Raw genomic sequence first — 26,572 nt, 5'->3', positions numbered from 1 at the left:
AGGAAACATGACATCAAATGTTTGCTAACAATCTCAGAACAAATTTACTCTGATACTCTTATTGAAGAAGTTAAACAAATGAATCAGATACTTCAAAAGTTGCTTAAATGCTAGTTTGAATTCATGATTTATACTTAGATTCTTAATCTGATTGATAGTCAGTGAACTCAAACTACATGTCTAATGCTGTTGCTGTTGGTAGGGGTTATGATGATTGTGGTGATGCTGATAGTTGAAGTAGAGTTGTACAGCTGTTGTTATTGTTTGCCCCTCTTCCCATCACCACTGATATGCTCTAACTAAATGGATCTAAGACTTTATATAACTGACTTAATCCATTGCTTTGTTTAACACCATCACCTGCTTTCTGAGTGTCTTTAACAAAATTCCCTGTTGTAAGTATTCAGACCAGGTCTCTTATTTACTTCATAGGTAACTTCCTCCCTTCATGTTATCAGCCACAGAGGTCCTGTAAAAAGGTCACAGCTATTGTCTTTCCTCTGACTATACCATATTAAAAGCCATTCCAACAGTGACCATGCTGGCATTTGCAGGGTATTTATGACCACAAAAGGATAAACATCAATGCTTATGCATAAACACATACATGTATATACATGTATATACATATATACGTTGATACATAAATACATATGAGAGGCTGCTGAAAAGTTCCTGGCTTTAAGAGTATCGTGAAAGGCCTGGTTGGACCACTGCAATAAGTGTGTGAATCTGAGAGGAGAATATCTATAATAATACTCTCTTTACTCTTTTACTTGTTTCAGTCATTTGACTGTGGCCATGCTGGAGCACCACCTTTAGTCGAGCAAATCAGCCTCAGGACTTATTCTTTGTAAGCCTAGTACTTATTCTATCGGTTTGTTTTGCCGAACCACTAAGTTATGGGGACGTAAGCACACCAGCATCGGTTGTCAAGTGATGTTGGGGGGGACGAACACATACACACACACACATACACACACATATCTATATATGTATATATAAATTTACAATTGAGGATAAAATCTTTATAAGAAATTATCAGTAGTTAGCGTGAAAAACCTCGTAAGAGAAAAAATCCGTAAATTTTTCCACTTTGAAAATATTTATTTATATTATATTGAGGGTACTACTATTCATAGATACCGCACGCTAAGAGGGACCAATGCGGTCAAAACTACTAAAATAAACAAAACCCGATAGCCAACCGTAGAATTCGTTGTAGCATGTACGAATGTTTATCTTTACATATCTATGAAAATGGCGGGCTTATTCGCAATAATATTGCAATAATATTGCAATATTATTCGCAATAATATTGCAATATTATTGCGAATAAGCCCGCCATTTTCATAGATATGTAAAGATAAACATTCGTACATGCTACGACGAATTCTACGGTTGGCTATCGGGTTTGTAATGCTATGTTTTTTCTTATAAGTCTTGAGTTTGTTGCACTAATGAACATAGAATGCATATTCTGCATTAATTGCGAAATCACAGGTGATATGTAACTAAATTCTTTTTTTTAAATGACTTGCTTTGAAGTTTTGCATTCGGTAAAATTTTGTTTATTTTAGTAGTTTTGACCGCATTGGTCCCTCTTAGCGTGCGGTATCTATGAATAGTAGTACCCTCAATATAATATATGTATATATATATATACATATATACGATGGGCTTCTTCCAGTTTCCAACCACCAAATCCACTCACAAGGCTTTGGTCGGCCCAAGGCTATAGTAGAAGACACTTGCCTAAGGTGTCAAGCAGTGGGACTGAACCCAGAACCATGTGGTTCGTAAGCAAGCTACTTACCACACAGCCACTCCTATGCCTAATAAACATGAAATTCTGTCTATCCATCCATCTGGGACCCCTGTATTTCAGTTTACATTTGCTCTACATAGACATATTATACCTTTTTGGAATAAGAGTGATTCTGGGATTGAATTTGGTTCTTGAACATCCAGCATTGGGATCAGGTCTTGATGAGGATTTGTTATATGCTAACAGTTGAAAATTCAAATTTTAAAGGACTCCAAAAATTTGTGAACTTAAAGTTTTTCATTTAAACTGAATTTAAAGAAATACCATATTGGTGGGGTACCTATAAATGTTTTATTATTGTTGTTCCTTTTAGTTTTGGGTCACAGGCCCAATTAGCCCTCTGCAAGAGCTAGCTGTGTGGCTTTTAATCTAGTGTAGAATAAAATCATAATTAACTGATCTTTCTCTGTTTGCTTTTACTCAAAGCCAGGAATTTTTCAGTACCCCTTGTACATATTTACATAAATATATACATACACGCACATAAATTACTGGTGCGCTAACAGTATTTTATTCCAATGTTAAACTGTACTACAGAATATGTCATTACATTTTTAGCCAACACTATATGTACTAACACCATATGACAGATAGAAACACTGTCTTACTTCTACTAGCCCAACAAATGTTGACTATATCCAGATCAACTGTTTAAAATCTTGCATGTTTAAAATTTTACCTGATGATCATGGATTGTATATTATGATATAATCTTTTATGACTACATGAAACAAAATTGTACAGAAACAGCTATGGCATTGAAAAATTTTTAATACCATTCATGCTCATTATTTTATTCTTACACCACACCAAAGATCTATTGGTGAGTCAGATCAATGATTACAATCTGGATTTCATATTTTCATATCTGTGGTATCCTGCCAGTATATGAAATCTACAATGTTGTTTATTTCGCTGTGAGCTCTGTATTTGTACCTAACCATTTTTCAGCATCTTACATGTTGGTGTGCCTTGATTCTTAAAGAATCCTTATAACTAATTCATATAATGTCTTATTTATACAATAGCTTTGTGAGTACAAAAAGAAGGACCAGCTAGACATGGTGCAATCCTGAATTTGGATTTTATGAGTCACTAATGTCCCTTTTAGCAGCTGATGGAGTCACTGCTCATAAACCGACTATTTTGAAGGGCTTAAGTAAATTTGACCGTAGTAGTAAAAACAGAGAAAACTATTATAGTGAGGTAATGAATGAAGTATTTTAGCACAGTCTTGAATGTGTGTCATGAGTGCACCGTCACAGAAATATGAAGTAGTGTGTATATATGTGTAGCCAGGCAACTGAGATTTGTGAGTAAGCAAGCCCCAGCTGATTTAAAAATATTTATCATCTTCCAGTAACTATTTATCATATTTGATACATAAATATTTATATTTAATATGTAAAAAAAAATGATATGGTTATATATAGCTACATTGTATTTAACCTATTAATTTTGTTGACATAGAATAATGAGTACAATTTGCACAAGTATAATTACAGATTAGGATTTATAATTTTATTTTAACATGTCATTCTGTTGGTAAGTGTATATGTGTGGAGGGGTTGAGTGGGGAAGGGTAGAAGAATAGTTTTAAAAAAACAAAAGTTTCAGTGACAAAGATTTCAGAAAATATGTTACATGTAAAGGCAAGTATTTTCATTTGAATGACTGATATCGACAGTCTATTACTCTTTTACTTGTTTTAGTCAAGTGACTGAGACCATGCTGGAGCACCGCCTTTAGTCGAGCAAATCAACCCCAGGACTTATTCTTTGTAAGCCTAGAACTTATTCGGTCTCTTTTGCCAAACCACTAAGTTACGAGGATGTAAACACTAGCATCGGTTGTCAAGCGATGTTGGGGGGACAAACACAGATACACAAATACACATATACATATATGTGATGGACTTCTTCCAGTTTCCGGCTACCAAATCCACTCACAAGGCTTTGGTCAGCCTGAGGCTATAGTAAAAGACACTTGCCCAAGGTGCCATGCAGTGGGACTGAACCCGGAACCATGTGGTTGGTAAGCAAGATACTTACCACACAGCCACTGCTACACCTATGTACAAATACAGCTACATGGTTAAGAATTTCACTATGCAATCATCTTGCCTGGATTCAATCCTATTGTATAACAAAAATCCTATTGTATAACAAAAATCTCATAACAGACACATCAGAGAAACACAAGCCTTGTAAGTGAAATTACATAGATGTAAATCATGCAGAAGCCTAACAGAACTGTAATCGTTTCTGGGGTGGTGACCCTAATTTATCATCCTGCTTAACAGATTTAACTAATATTTCTAACTGATTTGAGTAATTGTGTAGTGGTTCTGTTTTTAATTTGCTCTGTCAATATTTTAAATTGTTTTGTTTCTGAGGAAATTGAAGAAAATGTAATCCTCTTTAACAGATAAGATTTAATGTCATGCAACTACTTAGTATCTGTTATTGTGTACTGTAGTATGGGTAAATACAACAAACAAATCTTCTTATTAGTAATCATGAAGACATAAGTTTTTGATACAATGACAAAGAATTTCTTAAGGTCATCACTAATGTCTACCTAAACCTTTCTTTTAACACTTTTCAACTTCCTGTAGCTCTTATTGTCTATCATACTAAGCCATACACTAAGCCTTTTGCTTTATTTTACCTCTCCACAATGGCATTTCTCTAAAATTTGCTTCCTCTATTTTCTCACTACATACATATGAGAGTTGATGACAGAGAACCTTAACAAGTTTTCTCAGACTGAGGTATGCATGGAAAAGTAAATATTAAACAGACAACGATGACAACAACAACGATGATGATGATGACAATAAAGATGAGTTACTAATTGTCAAAGTAATTTGATTCTATGAAATTCAGGAATGGTGAGTGTTGGCATTTTAATGCTAATATTGAGATAGGCAGAAAAAGATGGATAATTAATAAGAAAGAGTGAAGGTGCATGGCTCAGTGGTTAGAGCATCGAGCTTACAATTGTGAGGTTGTGAGTTCAAATCCCGGACCAGGCTGCATGTTGTGTTCTTGGGCAAGACACATTATTTCACGTTGCTCCAGTTCACTCAGCTGTAGAAATGAGTTGTGACATCACAGGTGCCAAGCTGTATCCGCTGTTGCCTTTCCCTTGGATAACACTGGTGGCATGGTGAGGGGAGGCTGGTATGCATGGTCTTCCATAAACAACATTGCCCGGACTTGTGCCTGGGAGGTTAACTTTCTAGGTGCAATCCCACAGTCAGTCATGACTGAAGGGAGTCTCAATAATAAGAAAGAGTAGAAGAAGTAAAGAAAAAACTGTACAAGACTTGCACAGAGGGCCAAAGAATGAGAGACACATAAAAACAAAAATCATATTATGTTTCAACAGTTTTCAGGACCCATTTTTTATATCCATCATGAAAGAACAATTGTCTCTTGTAAATTCAATATTTTCTACAAGAATCTTTCTTGCAATGACACATTGTAAAGACCAAAAGGCATTCCATTTTCAGCTAACTGTTACAATATCTAACAGTGCATCTAGGACACCATGTTTATTCAAATCAAAGTATCTCTTAACTATAGTTAAAATATGAGTAAATGAGATATCTGTACTTACACTATTTATGATAGAGAACTTTTGCATACTGCCGATATCAGATATCACTAGTTTTTCATGAAAGGCAATTTCATTCCGAATGACGTACCAAAATTTCGTCCTCTTTGATCATTTTTCACAAACTTACTGTTCTGGAAATATTTTCTGACATGCTGTTTGCAAAGGAAATTGTATGTTCAGTAAAATAACCAGCAATAAGCAATTCACTTTTGGTTGTTAGTTCACTTTCCAAAACTTCTTTCTCACACTAGAGGAAGTATACATCAACACTAGATTTAATCATATCAAAACACTTGTTTTACAGAAGTTTTGTGTTTCAATGCCATGGATTTAAGTGCATTTCTCAGAATGCTATTGCAGCATTTAGAGTGACAAGCTTCATCGTTCTTAGTTTGTTGAAGCAAATATTTCAATTCAGGATTTTGCAGAAATTTTTCTTTAGATGACTAGAAGCTTTCACTTCATCCCTCAGTATGATAGAAGATAAATATTATACAAATGATCAAAAAATGGACTTCCTCATACATCATTCATGATACATGACCAAAACTATCACTGAATACTAGTTTCAACAGGCACAATACAACTACTGTGCTAAAACAGTACATGTGTAATATGAAATTCAAATGCATAACCATCTGATATTTATGAGTGTGTATAGCTTGGTAATATGTACCAAGCTTTTGTTGGGTGTGTATAGCTTGGTAATATGTACCAAGCTTTTGTTAATAGTTTAAAGTTTTTTTTTTGTTTTCTGTTTTTTTTTTGTTTTTTTTTTCTGCTGCAAGCTGACGTAGTCACTTCTTAGCCCCCTCACTCTTGATCCAGTTAAACATCAAGGATGTGACAGCTGGTGGAAGAGGGTGCTGTGCCAACAATCAGGCTGGTTTAATTTTAACTAACTAGACAGAAGCAATATGAAATGAAATGTTTTGCTCAAGGACGCAACAGTCTAAAAACTGAACCCATAACCTTATATTCATAAGCAGTTTATCCTAATCACTAGGCCACGTGCCTTCATGCATTTAATTAATGACTAAACTAGCAACAGTATATTTGAAGATATTAAAATTATTAATAGTTATTTAAAAGATAGACACACAAATACACACATAGGCACACAAACACATGCCACACACATATACACACTTACATACACACATATATAAACACACACATGCATGTACAAACACAAACACACATACACACCACACACATATACAACCCCCACACACCCAAACACTCACATACACATATATTTTCACTTCCAACAAAAATTCTTGGAAATGAACAAAGTATCAGAATACACACTTTATTCAATACATTCGTTGCTGAGCAGTTAACTAACTACTCCCTAAATGGCATGTAGAAAATGGAAGACTTTCATTTCTTTGAAATTGACAAAAACCATCCTCCCTCATATCTTACACTTCACAGTCTCAATGAGGAATAATGTGTGTGTGTGTGTGTGTGTGTGTGTGTGTGTCTGTGTGTGAGTGTGTGTGTGAAAGAGAAAAATGATAGAATAGTATATGTGTGGTAAATAGCTTGCTTACCAACCACATGGTTCCGGGTTCAGTTCCACTGTGTGGTACCTTGGGCAAGTGTCTTCTACTATAGCCTCGGGCCGACTAAAGCCATGTGAGTGGATTTCGTAGACAGAAACTGAAAAAAAGCCCATTGTATATATGTATATACATGTATGTGTATGTGTGTCTGTGTTTGTGTCCCCAACATCGCTTGACAACCGATGCTGGTGTGTTTACGTCCCTGTAACTTAGTGGTTCAGCAAAAGAAACTGATAGAATAAGTACTAGGCTTACAAAGAATAAGTCCTGGGGTCAATTTGTTCGACTAAAAGGCAGTGCCCCAGCATGGCCGCAGTCAAATGACTGAAACAAGTAAAAGAGTAGAAAATTTATGCAACGTTATCAGTTGAATGTTAATCAGTAATTGATAAATATACATTTGATTTTGGAGAGACTACAATGCTTTATGACAATATGCTATCTTAAAAATAGGATTAGCACTACATACAGGGTGATTGAAAAGTTACAACATATTTTAAAATACTTATAAATTATCTATTAATTGTAATTTTTTCCTCAAATTTTTTGTTTGTTTTTTGAAATATAAATAAAACCTTATACTAAAAGCTTTTCTCTCAAATCCCATTTTTTTTTGGGGGGGGGAAATTGCAATTAATAAATAATTTACAAGTATTTTAAAATAGTGACTTACTTTTCAATCACCCTGTATGTGTGTGTGTGTGTGGTAAGAAGTTTATTTACCATGCATAATGGTTCTGAGTTCAGTCCCACTGTATGGTACCTCAGGCAAGTGTCTTCTACAATAACCTCAGGCTGACCAGAGCCTTGTGATTGGTAGACAGAAATGGAAAGAAGCCTGTTGGATATATATATATATATATATATAGCAGGTTGAAGTCTAGTGTTTCAGTATGAAATCTGCCAACTGCAAGCTTTCTTTTCAGGTACATGACACGACTGTCCCTCATCCCAGGGTCTCAGAGGCCTACACCTCCCACACTCTCAGAGTTGGCACACTCAATGTTGGCACATTGAAAGGTAGGTCTGGAGAGATTGTAGAGCTGCTTGAACGGAGACGTGTGGATGTATGTTGTATCCAGGAAGTAAGGTGGAGAGGAGGTTCCGCTAGGCTCCTCACAGGCAAGGAACACAGGTACAAGATTTTCTGGGCAGGGAACACTGACGGGGTCGGGGGCGTGGGTATACTTCTTGCAGAGAAATGGGTGGGTAAGGTAATCGAGGTAGTCAGAGTAAGTGACAGAGTAATTAAAATTAGATTAGTCCTTCACCACAGGACAGCTACCATCATCTCGGCATATGCCCCTCAACCAGGACTACCAGAAGGACAAAAAGACCAATTCTATGACACCCTATTGCGGACTACCTCGTTGACAAATGACAGTGACCTTCTCTTCGTGGCAGGTGATTTCAATGGACATGTCGGACGGCATGTCGGGGGCTTCCATGGCGTCCATGGAGGCTACGGTTTTGGCTCTCGAAATGAGGAGGGAACCAGGCTGCTGGAGTTCTGCGATGCAAATGACCTTATGGTCTGCAATACCAACTTCAGGAAACCCACCTCTCACCTAGTCACCTACCGTTCTGGCAGACACACCAGCCAGATTGACTACATCCTTGCTAGAAAAAGGGAAAGAGGGCTGCTTATAAATGCCAAAACCTTTCCAGGCGAAGAATGTACTCCTCAACATAGATTAGTAGTTAGCGACTTAAGGATCAGAGCTAAATGGTTGCCCAGAAGAAGACCTGCTTGGAGGAGAAGGTCTGGAAGCTTAAAGATCCTGCAAATGGACAGAGATTTAGAGACATACTACTTGAAGCCTTTGACGAAATAGAAGGGGATATAGCTTCACTTAATGTGGAAGGCAACTGGAGATTTCTACGGGACAATCTGCTGACAGCCACTGACCAGATCTGTGGATGGAGCAAAGTACCATCTCGACCCAGAGTAACATGGTGGTGGAACTCTGTGGTTGACAGGGCTATTAGACAAAAGAGACAGGCTTGGAAGGACTGGAGGAACGGTGGTAGCAGGGAATTGTATCAGACAGCCAGAAGGGAAGCTAGGAGACAGGTTTATTTAGCCAGAGGGGAAGCGGATAAGAAAAAATTTGCCAATGTTCTGAGCCGTGAGGATGAAAGACTTGAGGTATTTCGTGTTGCAAGACAGTGTGTGAGAGAGAATCATAATGTGGTAGGAGAGAAGTGTGTTCGCATGGATGATGGTTCACTTGCGCTAAATGAGGATGCAAAGAGAGAGGTTTGGAGATGCCACTATGAAAGGTTGCTGAATAAAGAAAATGAATGGGATAAAGAGAGTCTGCCGAATGTTGACCCAACAGAGGGACAGCTATCCGAGTTGATAGTTCCGTGGTAGCTAAGGCAATTAGAAGCATGAAGACAGGGAAAGCCCCAGGCCCATCAGGAATTACTGCAGAGATGCTCAAAATATCTGGCAGTGTCGGCTATAACCTAGTCACCCGTATAGTCAACCAGGTGATACACGAAGGAGTCATACCCAATGACTGGTGTAGCAGCATACTAGTCAACTGCTACAAAGGTAAAGGTGATGCCCTAGATACAAATAATTACAGAGGTATCAAGCTGTTGGATCAAGTAATGAAAGTTACGGAGAGGGTCATAGCCCAACTAATTAGAGAGAGAGTTAGTTTAGATGAGATGCAGTTTGGGTTCGTGCACGGGAAAAGTACCACGGATGCTATATTCCTGGTAAGGCAGCTGCAGGAGAAATACCTAGCCAAAGATAAGCCCCTGTACCTGGCTTTTGTTGACATGGAGAAAGCTTTTGATAGGGTCCCCCGATCCCTTATCTGGTGGTCAATGAGGAAACTAGGGATAGATGAATGGCTGGTGAGGACTGTGCAAGCCATGTACAGAGATGCCGTAAGTAAGGTTAGGGTTAGCAACATGTACACAGAAGAATTCAAAGTAGAGGTTGGGGTCCACCAGGGTTCAGTACTCAGCCCCCTCCTATTTATCATAGTCCTACAGGCAATTACGGAGGAATTCAAGACAGGTTGTCCCTGGGAGCTCCTCTATGCTGACGACCTTGCTCTTATTGCTGAGTCACTATCAGAGCTGGAGGAGAAGTTCCAGGTGTGGAAGGAGGGTTTAGAATCGAGGGGCCTTAGAGTCAACCTAGCTAAAACCAAAGTACTAATAAGTAGGAAGGTAGACAATCCACAAATGTCTTCAGGAAGATGGCCCTGCTCGATCTGTAGAAAAGGTGTAGGTAGAAACTCTATAAGATGTACCCAGTGTAAGCTATGGACACATAAGAGGTGCAGCAATGTCAAAGGTAGGCTAACTGGGAAGATAGTTTTTGTATGTGGCAGATGCTCAGGAGCATTAACCTCCGAAAATCTGCAGAAAATAACTTCAGTCACTTTCCAAGGGGAAAAACTAGAAGTAGTTGATAGCTTCCGTTATCTAGGTGACCAAGTCAGTAGTGGGGGTGGGTGCGCTGAAAGTGTAACTGCTAGAATAAGAATAGCCTGGGCAAAGTTTAGGGAGCTCTTACCTCTGCTAGTGACTAAAGGCCTCTCGCTCAGAGTAAAAGGCAGACTGTATGATGCGTGTGTACGAACAGCCATGCTACATGGCAGTGAAACATGGGCCGTGACTGCCGAGGACATGCGTAAGCTCGTGAGGAATGAAGCCAGTATGCTCCGATGGATGTGTAATGTCAGTGTACATACTCGACAGAGCGTTAGCACCTTGAGAGAAATGTTGTACCTAAGAGGCATCAGTTGTGGTGTGCAAGAGAGACGATTGCGCTGGTATGGTCATGTGGCGAGAATGGATGAAGATAGGTGTGTGAGAAAGTGCCAATCCTTAGCAGTTGAGGGAACCCGTGGAAGAGGTAGACCCAGGAAAACCTGGGACGAGGTGGTGAAGCACGACCTTCGAACTTTAGGCCTCACTGAGGAAATGACCAGCGACCGAGACCTTTGGAAATATTCTGTACGTGAGAAGACCAGGCAGGACAAGTGAGCCCAGCCCACTTATGAATGCCTTTCCTCCCTTGGACACAAAGACCTGTTGAGGCAAGCGAAGTCGATATAGAACCTCATCCGATGACAGGCACCCATGCCAACCCCCCTTTGCTTGCGAAGACATGTTGGGGCAAGCGAAATCGAAATCGAAGTCAAAATCGAATTGAACCAGCCAGGATCCCTGGTCTGGTGGTACGTAAAAAGCACTATCTGACTCGTGTCCGATGCCAGCGCCGCCTCCACTGGCTTCTGTGCCGGTGGCATATAAAATACACCAATCTGACCGTACGACAGGCACCCATGCCAACCCCCTTGCTTGCGAAGACATGTTGGGGCAAGCGAAATCGAATTGAACCAGCCAGGTTCCCTGGTCTGGTGGTACGTAAAAAGCACTATCCGACTCGTGGCCGATGCCAGCGCCGCCTCCACTGGCTTCCGTGCCGGTGGCACGTAAATACACAATCTGACCGTACAACAGGCACCCATGCCAACCCCCTTGCTTGCGAAGACATGTTGGGGCAAGCGAAATCGAAATCGAATTGAACCAGCCAGGATCCCTGGTCTGGTGGTACGTAAAAAGCACCATCCGACTCGTGGCCGATGCCAGCACCGCCTCGTCTGGCTTCCGTGCTGGTGGCACATAAAATACACCAATCCGACCGTGGCCGTTGCCAGCCTCGCCTGGCACCTGTGCAGGTGGCACGTAAAAAGCACCCACTACACTCACGGAGTGGTTGGCGTTAGGAAGGGCATCCAGCTGTAGAAACACTGCCAGATAAGACTGGAGCCTGGTGCAGCCTTCTGGCTTCCCAGATCCCCGGTCGAACCGTCCAACCCATGCTAGCATGGAGAACGGACGTTAAACGATGACGATGATGATGATGATGATATATATATGTATATATAAATGTACTTATGTATATGATGATCTTCTTTCAGTTTCCCTCAACAAATTCACTCACAAAGCTTTGATCAGCTTGGGGCTATAGTAGAAGACACTTGTCCAAGGTGCCATGCAGTGGGACTGAATGAGGAACCATGTGGTTAGAAAGCAAACTTCTTACCACTAACCCACATCTGTGCCTGCTGAATTCAAGTGTCTCTATTTGCAACAAAATCACTGTTAAAATACATTTTGGCTCAATATCAATTACTCCAATTATGACTTGATATCAATTATTACAATTATTACTACACTCTCAGAGTGGTTGGCATTAGGAAGGGCATCCAGCTGTAGAAACACTGACTACCTTCTATGTATATTTCCTATTTAGTACCGGGGATGTTTCATTTATGAGGACGTACTCCTGTATTTGTCTGAGAGTGCTTGGATATAATATGTGTGTGTGTGTGTGTGTGTTTGTGATGCAACTGGTACATAAAAGCACCCATTACATTCTCGGAGTGCTTGACTTTGGAAAGGACATCCAGCCATAGAAACCATGCCAAATCAGAGTGGAGTCTAGTGCAGCCCCCACCAGCTTATCAGTCCTGGTCAAACCATCCAACCCATGCCAGCATGGACGATGGCTGTTAAATAATGATGATGATACACACACACACACGCACACACAAAACACCCCCCTACACACACACACACACAGTAAAATTCAGGACCTCAATCCTGTAGTACAGTACAAGATCAACACAGCCACATAGTCATAGTCTGTTAGTATGTTTTGTAAGTATTCAACTAATTTTTCTTTCTTTGCTATTGTGTCTTTGGTGACCAGCCTAGTATAACCCATAGGTATTACAAATTTCACATGACAATTCACTATGTAACAATGAAATCACATGTTACTCACAAATGACGTTTATTTCCCTCGATTTTCAGCAGGATTGATTTATATTACATTTTATAGTACTATTATTTATTACTTTTGTTCTAATTGTTCAATTATCTAATAATTTGGCACTCCTTACACTGACTCATCTACTCTTCTTTAACTTCCCCTCTCACTAACTTTTAATTTTCAATGTGATTCCTTCCCAAAAAAGACACTTAACCAGATAAACAGGATAAATAAATATATCTATATAAACATTTATGTCCTTTTAATTCACCCGCTGTATAGGTGAATTCAAAAATTTCCTAGTTCTTGGTTACTTGCTATACACTGTCATACTGGGTGTTCAGGCTAAATTTGACGATTTTTTATTTCCTTTTTACAGGAACTGCTTGATGTAGTGGTGAACAGTTAAGGGCACTAGAGAGCATAAAGATTGAAGTTGTAGTTGACAAAATTTAGTTGACATGGCAGACTAGAAGTCATCTGAATATTGGAAACGGGTTACCTGTATCATGGTAATTCACACCAGGTATCAAAATGCTGACATCATGACTACTGCTCAATGCCCCATGAACATTATCAAGGCTGTAAGATGTGACATGTTCATCATGAACGGCTAATTCTAGTCTGCCATGTCAACTAAATTTTGCCAACTACAACTTCAATCTTTATATATATGTCCCATCTTAAAAGTGTATGTTATGTTGAGACACAGAATACTGTGGTAGTTACCATGAGAGAACCTCTCATATAGGTTTTCTGTGCATGTAAACACTTTTGTTTACATCACTAGCAGATGATAAATTACTCCCCATTGCCACCACCAAGACCACCAGATCACATAATTTCAGCTTTCCTTGGTCTTATACTTGATCACTGGAAAAAGCAACAATATCTCTGTTTGTGATATACACAGATGCTCAGTGCCCAACCAGGCACTGGTGTCACAAATAACCAGTGAGCCTATTAAATGATTATTAGTGACCAATACCAAAAGGTAATATTTATTTCCATTTAAAAGTGGATGTTATGTTAGAACACAAAATACTGCAATAGTTACCATAAGAGAACCATCCTATAGGTTTTCGGTGCACATAAACACTACTGTTCACATCACTAGTGGAAGATAAATTAACAACTATTGACAATGCTGAGACTAACAGATCAAGTGATTTCAACCTTCCTTGACCTTGTCAATGATAGACACTTGACTACTGCAAATAGCAGTGATATCTCTGCTAGTCATACACACACACACAAATCATCATCATCATCATCATCATCGTTTAACGTCCGCTTTCCATGCTAGCATGGGTTGGACGGTTCAACTGGGGTCTGGCAAGCCCGAAGGCTGCACCAGGCCAGTCAGATCTGGCAGTGTTTCTACAGCTGGATGCCCTTCCTAACGCCAACCACTCCGAGAGTGTAGTGGGTGATTTTATGTGCCACTGACACAGGTGCCAGACGAGGCTGGCAGACGGTCACGCTCGAATGGTGTTTTTTATGTGCCACCGACACAGGTGCCAGACGAGGCTGGCAGACGGCCACGCTCGGATGGTGTTTTTTATGTGCCACCGACATATACAATCTCAGTAACTAATCAGATACTGGTGTCACGAACATATTTGTGCATGTGTGTGTGTGTGTGTGTGTGTGATTGTGCCTGTTTGTCTTGACTTCACATGGTAGTTGTAAAGAGTGTTGATGTCATATGAAAGGCATCGTTCTTTTCCAAACTTCCATGTAAATATATTCAGTCATGGGATAATTATAACTGTGACTGGAAATAAGTGAGTGTCAGCAACAGGAAAGGCATCTGATTGTAGAAATCTGCCTCAATGAAGTCTACCTGACCCATGCAAGCATGGAAAAGTAGACATTTAACTGATGATAGCACAAACACACACATATATAACAATAAGAATTACTCAATGTAAACATAAGGAGCAGCAATTTATTTAGGCCACTCAGTAGCCTGTAACTCTGGAGTTTCTGTAGATTGTAGACATTTCTTCAACCAAATCTGAAGGAACAGCTACACACTATGGAAATTCCAGACAAACAGACCATTACGAAGGCCAGAATAATCTATACATGCATGAGTGTGTGTGTATTTAACAGGGTAGTAGAAATAGTAAGTTGATAGAATCTGATACTGCATATTTTACTGTATCTAGGTCAAAATTATATTCTTATGTTTCAAAATCCAACTGCTGTCAACTTTGCCTTCCAGCTTCACATCATCAATAAAATGAATATGTATTACATCAAATAGTATTCATCACGATCCTAGTGGATAAGAATATTATTATCCTTATTTAGTTATAATTTGATCTGAATTAAAACACCTAGTGATAATTGAAAATCAAACCAATCAGGAAGTAGAGTATGAGGATGAGCTGAATAGTTCATAGGCTGACTATGAAGGAATGACGCTAGAGCTGTGAAATGTTGTGTGCATTTTTATTCTTCTTATTAATAGCTGCATTGTTTCTTCCCAGGTAAACTGATAATTGACTATTCAAAGAAGACTTCAAAAGTAACAGGTTGTGACTTCTCTTGCAAATGGACAAAATTTGGCATCATGGTGTTATCAAGAACCTGCAGAAGAATGGTTTAACCCCCAAGGACATTCATGTTGACATGGTTGCTACATTAGGAGATGACACTCCAGATTTATTATCTACAAAAGTGTGTGGTTGAAATTAGGAGAAGAAGGGATAGCCTTAAAGATGACCCAAGGTCTGGACGTCCTGTAACTTCCACCACTGAGTAAAACTTTGATCATGTTCACCACATGGTGATGGATGACTGGTGATTGTCTATAAATCAAACAGCCAATGATGTTAGCATATCCCATGAGAGATATGAGAATATTCTGCACAATGAACTTGGCATGATGAAGGTTTCTTCTTGATAGCTGCTATGTCTTCTGACACCTGATCAAGAGTGGGCCAGGCTGATCTCATCACAGGTAAATCTCTCATTGTTTGAGGCTGATCCAGCTTGTTTCCTTGAACGTTTCCTAACCCAGGATGCGTGTTGAGCTGATCACATTGAGACAGAGACAAAGAGACAATCCATGCAGTGGAAACACATCCTCCTGGTCTGCTTCAAAGAAGGCCAAGGTCAATTCATCTGCAGGGAAAATGATGGTTTAACTGACTGTCTTCAAAAGAGCCCCACATCAATGGAGAGTACTATGCCAGCTTGCTGAAGCAGTTATGAATGGCTAAATAACCAAACAACTCAGGGAAACTAAATAAAGGGGTCTTGTTTCATTAGAACAATGCTCCAGTACACAAGTCCTTAGTTTCAATGGCTACTGTGCTCAACTAGCTTTCAACTGGTTCATTACTGTCCTTGTTCTCCTGATTTGGCCTCATCTGACTACCATCGTCCCCCAACTTGAAGAAATACTTGGCTGGGAACTAGTATCACAGTGAAGATGTCATATCTGCTGTTGATGACTTTTTTGATTAACAGGATGAAAGCGTCTTCACTAATGGGATCCAAGCACTGCAACACCAATGGAACAAGTGTGGACCGCAAGGGAGGCTATGTTGAAAAATAAATCTCATTAGGTCACATTCCATGAGAATGTCTTGGTCAGCATATGAATTTTTCAGTCGACCCTTGTATTACCTCTGTTGCTTACAAAAGTTTTCAGAGTGAAAGGCAGATTGTATGATGCATTTGTATGAACAGCAATGCTACATGGTAGTGAAACAGGGGTTATGAATGCAGAGTATATGTGAAGACTTGAAAGAAATAAAACTAGCATGCTCAGTGAGCATGTACAGCAAAGAGCAAATGTATTGGGAGAAAAATTGGGCAGAAATGGTATCAAAACAGACAGTTAGTGCCTGGACAGCTCCCTGGCTGACTAGTTCCTATCAAACCACCCAATCCATGCCAGCAAGGAAAATGGACATTAAATTATGATGATGACAGACATGCATGCGTATATATATATATCAGCGGTGACTCCAGGTCATCAGCGTCACTTGGGCTCATCACAGATTTCACATAAGACAAATGCCTGCTTGAATAATTTCATGTTTTTCTGCTTTATTTCTAGCCCCAAATGGCTTATTTTTTTTATATCTAGCATGATGTCTTCCTCCATTTCTATGTTAAGGGTAAAAATAAAACAACCCTGCAAAACACAACTGATCTTTACACAGAATAACAGAATAACAACAATCAAATAACAACAGTGGAGTGCACAACAGACATCAGAAATCTGATTGTTGCCTGTATTCTTGTCAAGAGATGCCAGTTAATCTTTTACACCTACCAGGCTCATTTGTATTAGGCCAAGCTGCTGGATAATTTTTAATTCTTTTAAGATTATTGTAGAACAGAATCTTTTCATAGATTGGAATTTAAATCCTAATCTCTATAGAGATTTATTGTTTCAAGAAAACATTGAATTTGAATTACTTTTAATTTTTACGATTATGGATAACAACTCGGGCTGTAACTTCTGAGACTGAGTCAGACGCGTGTGAACAATGTTGAGAGAACATCTGCTACAAATACTATTTTTTGATACAGGGCACCTCTAAGATGACCGCCAGATGCTGACCAAAAATAAATGAACTCAATAAAAGGAGCCTGAGTTATTGGCTGCGATTGCATACTTGAAGTGTTGGTAGAAATTAAATCAGCTTGCAAATCCAAGTTCACTTTACTAAATTTATACTTGGGTTAAGCCCGAACAGCCCGATTGCTGGAGTTGCCACTGATATAAATATATATGTATATATATATATATATATATATATATATGGCGGTGCCCCAGCATGGCCACAGCTCATGAGCTGAAACTAGATGAAATTAAAATATATATATATGTATATATATATATTTATATGTGTGTGTGTATGTATGTTATCATCATCATCATCACTTAATATCCATTTTCCATGCTAGCATGGGTTGGACGGTTTGACCGGGGTCTGATAAGCCAGGAGGCTATGCCAAGCTCCTGTCTGATCTGGCAGTGTTTCTACAGCTGGATGCCCTTCCTAACACCAACCACTCCGAAAGTGTAATGGGTGCTTTTTATGTGCCACCAGCACGGGCCAGAGGAGGCTGGCAAACGGCCACAATCAGTTGGTGCTTTTTATGTGCCACAGACATGGACGCCAGTCAGGCAGTGCTGGCATCAACCACGTTCGGATGGTGCTTTGTTTGATTCTATGTTGTAATAAAAACTGTCTATATAGTAAAGATTGTTTGCCAACATAATTTAGCCCCTGGAGACATCATCTCCAGCTGGCTATAAAACACGATCTGTGTCTTTATATTTCCTTGTTCGAAAATATAAGGACACAGATTGTGTCATATAGCCAGCTGGAGATGATGTTTCCTGGGGTTAAATTACAGCAACATTCTTCCTAAACCAGGACTGCCATGTTATGTTGGCAAACAATCTTTACTACAAAGTACTGTTGGTGAATATCTCATGTTGTGAGATTTAAAAATAGTAATTTTCTAAAAACTACATTAAATTGAAGGATTACTCAATACATTTGTTAGAGTACAAATTTAACCTACATACACTCTCAAAGTAAATAAGTGTCCCATTAATATCTAGACAAAACCAACAGCAACCAAAACAAGTGGCAGATCTGCTGTCCAACAACCTAACTACATTCTTTTGTAAACACCTATGAGCTGAAGATGACACACCTTGAAGTACACAACTAATTATAAAACTTTACATGCATGAATACATTCTAGCAATTAGCACTTGCCCAAATTTAATCAACAAAAATTCTCCATACCCTCTGGCCACTAATACCAACCATACATCTTAATTACCATTCAACAGAACTCAGGTTGTTCCAGAAAATTTTTAACTCAACAGAGACTATATAAAGCCAAGATGAACTTCAATGATGGTTTAGCTGGCTGAAACTTTAAAGTCACTTTCAATACCATTCTTGTTAAAGAATTATCTATAGGAGTGGCTGTGTGGTAAGTAGCTTGCTTCCGGTTACCCAGAGTGCAATTGGTTTGTCGTTAGTGTGCGAGTCAGACGTTTTTCTTTTTGCTGCTTTGAGGTTAGTAATGTACTCGGACCTTAGCGGGTCAGAGCTGTCTTCAGAGGAGGAGCTGCTGAGAGCAGTAGAAGGCATGGATGAATATTTGAAGAAAACGAAGAGTTTCGCAGAGGCTGTGGAGGTGAAGAGAAAAGAGGTGGATTTATCAAGTATGAAGGAGCATGGAAAAATGGTGCAGAAAGTGGGCGGCAACGTGACGTTGTCACTGCCACAAAGAATAATGGATGGCATAAAAAGAAGAACGGTCATATACAAAGTTTACTCAATAAAGAGTAAGAAGGTCGACCTAATAGAAATAGAGAAAATAGAAAAGGCAGTAAAGGAGGAATCCAACGGAGTAATATACATGAGAAGAGGATGCCAATATGGGACAATGGTAGTCCAGTTTAGAACAGAGGAGGAGGCAAGGAGGCTGGCGGGTAAAAGAGTAAAGACGAAGGAAATGGTCCTTCTACCCATGTATCTTGGAAAAAGGACTTCCAAGATAAGGGTAGAAGCAATTCCAACTGATATAAATGTGGCTTGGGTAGTGACAGCTGTCCTTGTTGGAAGCGAGGAAAAGGTGGCTGTCTTCCAAGCCACAGAAACAAAGAGGGAGGGTGGAAAGGAAGGACGCTTGAGTTAATTATTCAGACGGAGGAGGGACAACTCGAGAACTTGGCAGAGACTGTGACGCTGGGGGAAATCGTGCTGAGTGTGTGGGTAGAGGGCAGAGTACCACGTTGTTTTAAATGTGGCCAAAAGGGCCACATTAGAGCATACTGCCCTCTACGAAGGACTATGGCTGAGGATATAGTTGCAGAGACAGAAGAGAAAAGAGAGGAAGATAAAATAGACGAAGGAAACGATAAAAAAGAGGAAGAATGGAAAATTGCAGAGCACAGAAGGAGAAAGAGGAAAAAAAGAAAAGACACTGAGTATGATGCGGCAACCCAGTCCAACCCCATCCCATCCAAGACCACTCAGACCCACCCTCCCCATACAGACACCAAACCCACCCACCCCATTTCCCCTCAAGAAAAAAAGAAAAAGAAAGAACAGACACTACGGTGAAAAAGGTTATGAATGCATGATGGAGAGAATGTTATCATTAAGTGACAGTGAAAAGGGAAAAAGGATTGGACGAAAAGAGAAAAAGGACTCAGGACCCAGAGACAGCGAGTTGTGTTACTCAGTGTGGGGTGAGTAGCAAACTCTTTATATCATTTTCAGATATCATTCATATTATCATATTTTAATTTGTTCTTCATGTGCATTTTCATGTTCATTCATTATATCATATTTTATTTTTAATTGTAATATGTCCCCCACATGTGTTGTAGTGTCCCCTCTGTGTATTGCCTTTATGGCAAATTTAATAAAATAAAGTAGCTTGCTTACGAACCACATGGTTCTGGGTTCAGTCCCACTGTGTGACACCTTGGGCAAGTGTCTTCTACTGTAGCCTCGGGCTGACCAAAGCCTGGATTTGGTAGATGGAAACTGAAAGAAGCTCATTGTATATATATATATATATGTATGTATGTATGTATGTGTGTGTGTGTGTATATGTTTGTGTGTCTGTATTTGTCCCCCCAACATCGCTTGACAACCGATGCTGGGGTGTTTACGTCCCTGTAACTTAGCAGTTCAGCCAAAGAGACTGATAGAATAAGTACTAGGCTTACAAAGAATAAGTCCTGGGGGTTGATTTGCTTGTAAAAGCGGTGCTCCAGCATGGCTACAGTCAAATGACTGAAACAAGTAAAAGAATAAAAGAGATATATACACACACATAATGTGGATGGATGCTGATTGCTCCATAAATAAGTGTCAATCTCTCAAAGTGGATGAAACTTGTGGATGAAGGAGACCAAGAAAGACATGGGACAAGACACTGAACGATGACCTCAGGATGTTGAACCTTTCAGAGAAGATGACAAAGGACTGCAATATCTGGTGCCTTGCTGTACTCAAGAAATCCTGTCCTCCACAGCAGAAGTGTTAAGGCCAATTCCCCCTGGTGACAGGGAAAGTCCTGTGCCGGTGTCACATAAAAAGCATTGTGCTGGTGCCACATCAAAAGTACCCAGCACACACAGTGTAAAGTGGCTGGCATCCAGCTGTAAAAGCCAAGCCAAATCAAACTGGAACCTGGTGTAGCTCTCCAGTTTACCAGCTTTGGTCAAACCGTCCAACTCATGCCAGCATGAAAAACGTACGTTAAAGGATGATGATGATGATGAAGGAATATGATGTATATAACAGGCCTCCACACAGCTACTCACAGTTTCTGTCTTAATTTATTTACAAGGTATTAGACAACCTGGGGCTATAGTAGAAGATACTTACCCAAGGTGTCACACAGGGGGACTGAACCCAAAACCATGTGGTTGCAAAGCTAACTTCTTAACCACACAGCCATACCTATGTATGTATACTAATATGATACCATTTTGCTCCAAACTTATGACCAATCTCATTATAACGTTAGCCATCCCCACTCCCACTTTTTTCTTTATTTTTTTTATAGATATTATTCATCCTTCCATATCTTTCAAAACATTTCCCGGGTACAAGCTGTAGAAAATAAACGGAAGTGCGTCTGTAAGCACTGAACGATCATCTCGTGACTAGTGACGTCATCAACCAATATATATATAAAAACTGTTATCTTCCATCCAAATTCTTTTATAGTTTCGTAGGTAAGTCGGCCATTTGTTTACGTTTTTCTTTTTTTTCATTTTACTGTTCAGAACTTGTATTTAATTCATGCCCCCAATTGGATTAATAAATAGTTCGGTGTATTTTGTAACTTAAACAAATGCTATTTTATTGTCTATATCCTTCTCCCCCATTTCATCAACGCTCATTTATGATGTTGCAAATGATAACTCCTCTCTTTTGTTTCTCTATACAAAAAATTATATATATATATATATATATATATATATCAGTCTATACTATTATTACACGCTGAATTTAGTTTCACACAAACATAATAAGCATAATATTTTACAGAAATAGAGCAGTAACTGTTTATTTTACCTACTGTTTTGATGTTTCTATTTCTTGTTGCTACGCTCAATGGCTAATGGTTAGCTTGTATTTGTACATCACACACACAAAGATATATATATACATATATACACACACACATATATGTATATATATAATATTGTTTACGTCTGTATTACTAACCCTCAATGGCTACTGCTTAGCGTGTTTATGTCTCTCCTCTTTCTTTGTACATCACGTTCACACACATACACTGTTGAACCAACGAGGGAGCCTCGATGCAGTCACTCACATATCTTATCCTGCTATTTCAAATAAAGGACTATTTGGACAACTTAGTCTTGGGTATCTATTTGGACTAGATTGGCACGGCTATAATTGTCTTTTCTTGTAGGTTTGTTGGCGCTGGCGTTGGCTGGGCAGCTTAAAAACACCCATCAATGTTGACGTCTGCTGCTGCTGCTGCTTCTTGTTTCCAATGTTATTGTCATAGGGCTTCATTTGCTATCTACTATGGAGTTGTGTGCTTCATGCCATTAAATGATTACATTCTATTCTGCCTTTTCTGTTTCTACAATTTCTATTTTTCATTATCTTGTCGCAGATATGAAAATAAATTTTTTTATTACCCTACATGGTTTCATCATATCCAGACATCTATTTCACATCCGCAAGCGCGCGCGCACCAATTGAAAGATTTTGTTGTCAGTGTATGTCAGTGTTGTACATCTGTCTCTTTCTCTTGGTGAAATGGGTGTAGTGTTATATTTTTATATTACACTCGCACACTCTCATATTAAAATGAGTCAGAAACACACAGATGATTTTTGTTTGTGATCTCCGTTCACACACCCTTATCAATCTTTGTTTGCTTCCCCCCCCCCATATTTCATAATCACACTCCCGATAAACAACGCCATGTATTTTCTCACATTTCTTCATCTCCCCGAAAAAAAAAAATCTTCCTCCCTGTGATGTCAAACATTTGTTGTTAGCGATGCTGCTGGAATAATATATATATATGTGTGTGTATATATATATATATATATATATATTATATATATATATATATATATATATATATCAGTCTATACTATTATTACACGCTGAATTTAGTTTCACACAAACATAATAAGCATAATATTTTACAGAAATAGAGCAGTAACTGTTTATTTTACCTACTGTTTTGATGTTTCTATTTCTTGTTGCTACGCTCAATGGCTAATGGTTAGCTTGTATTTGTACATCACACACACAAAGATATATATATACATATATACACACACACATATATGTATATATATAATATTGTTTACGTCTGTATTACTAACCCTCAATGGCTACTGCTTAGCGTGTTTATGTCTCTCCTCTTTCTTTGTACATCACGTTCACACACATACACTGTTGAACCAACGAGGGAGCCTCGATGCAGTCACTCACATATCTTATCCTGCTATTTCAAATAAAGGACTATTTGGACAACTTAGTCTTGGGTATCTATTTGGACTAGATTGGCACGGCTATAATTGTCTTTTCTTGTAGGTTTGTTGGCGCTGGCGTTGGCTGGGCAGCTTAAAAACACCCATCAATGTTGACGTCTGCTGCTGCTGCTGCTTCTTGTTTCCAATGTTATTGTCATAGGGCTTCATTTGCTATCTACTATGGAGTTGTGTGCTTCATGCCATTAAATGATTACATTCTATTCTGCCTTTTCTGTTTCTACAATTTCTATTTTTCATTATCTTGTCGCAGATATGAAAATAAATTTTTTTATTACCCTACATGGTTTCATCATATCCAGACATCTATTTCACATCCGCAAGCGCGCGCGCACCAATTGAAAGATTTTGTTGTCAGTGTATGTCAGTGTTGTACATCTGTCTCTTTCTCTTGGTGAAATGGGTGTAGTGTTATATTTTTATATTACACTCGCACACTCTCATATTAAAATGAGTCAGAAACACACAGATGATTTTTGTTTGTGATCTCCGTTCACACACCCTTATCAATCTTTGTTTGCTTCCCCCCCCCCCATATTTCATAATCACACTCCCGATAAACAACGCCATGTATTTTCTCACATTTCTTCATCTCCCCGAAAAAAAAAAATCTTCCTCCCTGTGATGTCAAACATTTGTTGTTAGCGATGCTGCTGGAATAATATATATATATGTGTATATATATATGTAAACAGTAAATATATATATATGTGTATATATATATATGTTTTTTTTCTCGTTTCTACTGTAACCTCGTCATGAAGGGACACCAACTAAGCATCTCGCCTGTATGTTTGTGTATATAGGACAAGTTTCATCAAATATTTATATATACAGAAGCACTAGCATTTAAATACAAGCCAGTCGTTTATATAGACCATCTACCATACTGAGACCAGTATAGCGAAACACCTTCCTAACACTACCCAATAGCACCATACATTTGCTTACGTAATAACATCCTTGTTTCTATACACACGTACTATATGCGTGTGTGTGTGTGTGTGTGTAACTAAACATAATCGTTCTGAGATCTGTGTTAACGTCGTAAAAATGTTTTAAGTTTCACTTTGTCGACCATCCTTTCATTATTTTTTTTTAAACATTTTTATTGGTGGCCATAGACACATGGGACTTTGACGTAATGGACACACACACACACACACACACACGTATATATCTCTATATATGTATGTATGTATGTGTGTGTGTGTGTGTGTGTGTGTGTGTATGTGTGTGTGTGTATTGTTGGTTGTCACACTCAACACGGCCAAGCCACAGGTGTTAATGTATATTAATCAGGAACAAGAGGCACTTAATTAAACTGGAATAATATTTTTGTCTGACTTAAATGAATAGTTAGAGAAAGCTGGTTCAATATCTGTCGATAATTATAAGCGGTCAAATGACGTCAAACCGATTGACGAGGTGGGTAGGGATGGGACAGAATTCTTTCAAATAGTAGTAATGTTGAAAGAGATAACGTGTCTGTGAATGGGCGTTATTATAGTTTCCAGTATCAACAATAACCATGACGACATCAAATCTTTTTTCCCATTGCTAATGTTGTCATCTTGGCTTTCTTATCTAAGGTGACATTTTTCTATTCACATCGTTCTCTCTTCGATTTTTTTTTTCATTTTGTTTTTGGCTTTTTAATACAAGGCCACATTTGCAAACACAGCGCTTTAATTGATTGAATCGACCTCAGTATACTGCTGCTATTTGTTTTATCGATCCTTGGGGATGAGCGGCGAAATCAGCATTGTGGGTATTTAAATTCAAAGGTATCGAGATAACATGAAATGCTGTTGGATATTTATTTAATCAAGCGATCTAATTTTTATCTTATTACACTTTCCCAACAAATACATGGTCATTCAATCTTAGTAGAAAAATACAACTAATTGAATTGACCCTGTTATTTGACTGGTGCTTGCTTTGTCGACCGTGGAGGGATAAATGGAAAGCCGATAAGTTTTAAATCAAGGCAGAAGGATGAAGCTAAATCATCGAGGTTTTAATCAGCTGCTGTGTGGTTTATGTCTACAGTTTTTAAAGAACAATTTCGTATATTGGCGCAAGGCCACAAATTTGTAGTAGATTTAATTGATGGAGTTTGAAAAACCACCTCGTCCTGAGTTTATTATTTTACCAATCCTGAAGGTTAATAACAGTCAATCCCTATTTTATTTGAACTCAAAATGTAAAAGAATGTAACTAAATACTGCAAGGCACTCAGCAACTACTGCCTTCTATGTCACTGCTCTTATCCCAGCAGACAGTGTGGGATTACAAAAATAGGGAAATAAATCTGAAAAACTGCAAATGGGGAACAGTGTGAACAAAGGAAATATATTTTTAGTTATTCGAAAAGCCATTATTGGCAACTGATTTGATACTGTGGATTAATTTCAGAGATCTCGGCTATCTTTATCGTGCTCATCTTCGATGTCAGTGAACAGTGTCTTTAAGTTTGTTTGCTAGGTACAGTGTTTTTGGCATGTAATGATATAGCCAATGCTAAACTGAGAAGTAGCAGTCTATTATTATATACACTAACAAGTATGTTCAATAAATAACTAATTAAAGTGGGAAAAGAACAATCGGTAATAATTGCTTATTGCCCCTTTTTTTTTTCCATATTTGTTCTTTCTCTTCACCTACATCTTAATTATTCAGGTACATGACACTCACACCTTCACCACCACCATAACTGAAGTGAAATTGAATCACATCTGGATGAGTGTATTCTTATCAGCATCCACAAATGTTGGGCTGTTAGTTTCTAAACCTGCAAACCCACTGAATTTGCTCTGTGAGGAAGGTGATTTTCTTGCTATTTGGTCTCTCTGCAGAATGAAAATCAAGACCTGCCTAAGGGTGGATGAACTCTGAGGAGTCAACAGCCATCCAAATAGTATTTCTTTATTAGTTGTACTGCCAACACAAGGACAGCAGTAATAATAACAATAACCCTTTCTACTAAAGGTACACAGTCTGAAATTTGGAGGGAGGAGACTAGTCAATTACATCAACCCTAGTGTTTTACTGGTACTTAATTGACCCTGAAAGGTTGAAAGGCAAAGTCAACCTTGGTAGAATTTGAACTCACAACATAATGACAGACGAAATACCTATTTCTTTACTACCCACAAGGGGCTAAACACAGA

General features: G+C 38.7%; 1 protein-coding gene across 1 annotated transcript in view; it reads left to right on the top strand.

Annotated features, from left to right (window-relative positions):
• The first annotated feature begins 21,486 nt into the window (after window positions 1–21,486).
• Window positions 21,487–26,572, top strand: part of LOC115216315 (syntenin-1) — a 32,948-nt gene continuing 27,862 nt past the window's right edge. Inside the window, exon 1 of the mRNA XM_029785523.2 lies at window positions 21,487–21,587. The gene's annotated coding sequence lies outside the window, so the exon portion shown is untranslated. The remainder of the gene's footprint in view (window positions 21,588–26,572) is intronic.

The sequence above is a fragment of the Octopus sinensis genome, linkage group LG10 (genome assembly GCF_006345805.1).
Source record: "Octopus sinensis linkage group LG10, ASM634580v1, whole genome shotgun sequence".
In the NCBI taxonomy this organism is placed as follows: Eukaryota; Metazoa; Mollusca; class Cephalopoda; order Octopoda; family Octopodidae; genus Octopus; species Octopus sinensis.
The sequence above is the reverse complement of the archived record's forward strand: the minus strand, read 5'-3'. Positions and strand labels throughout refer to the sequence as shown.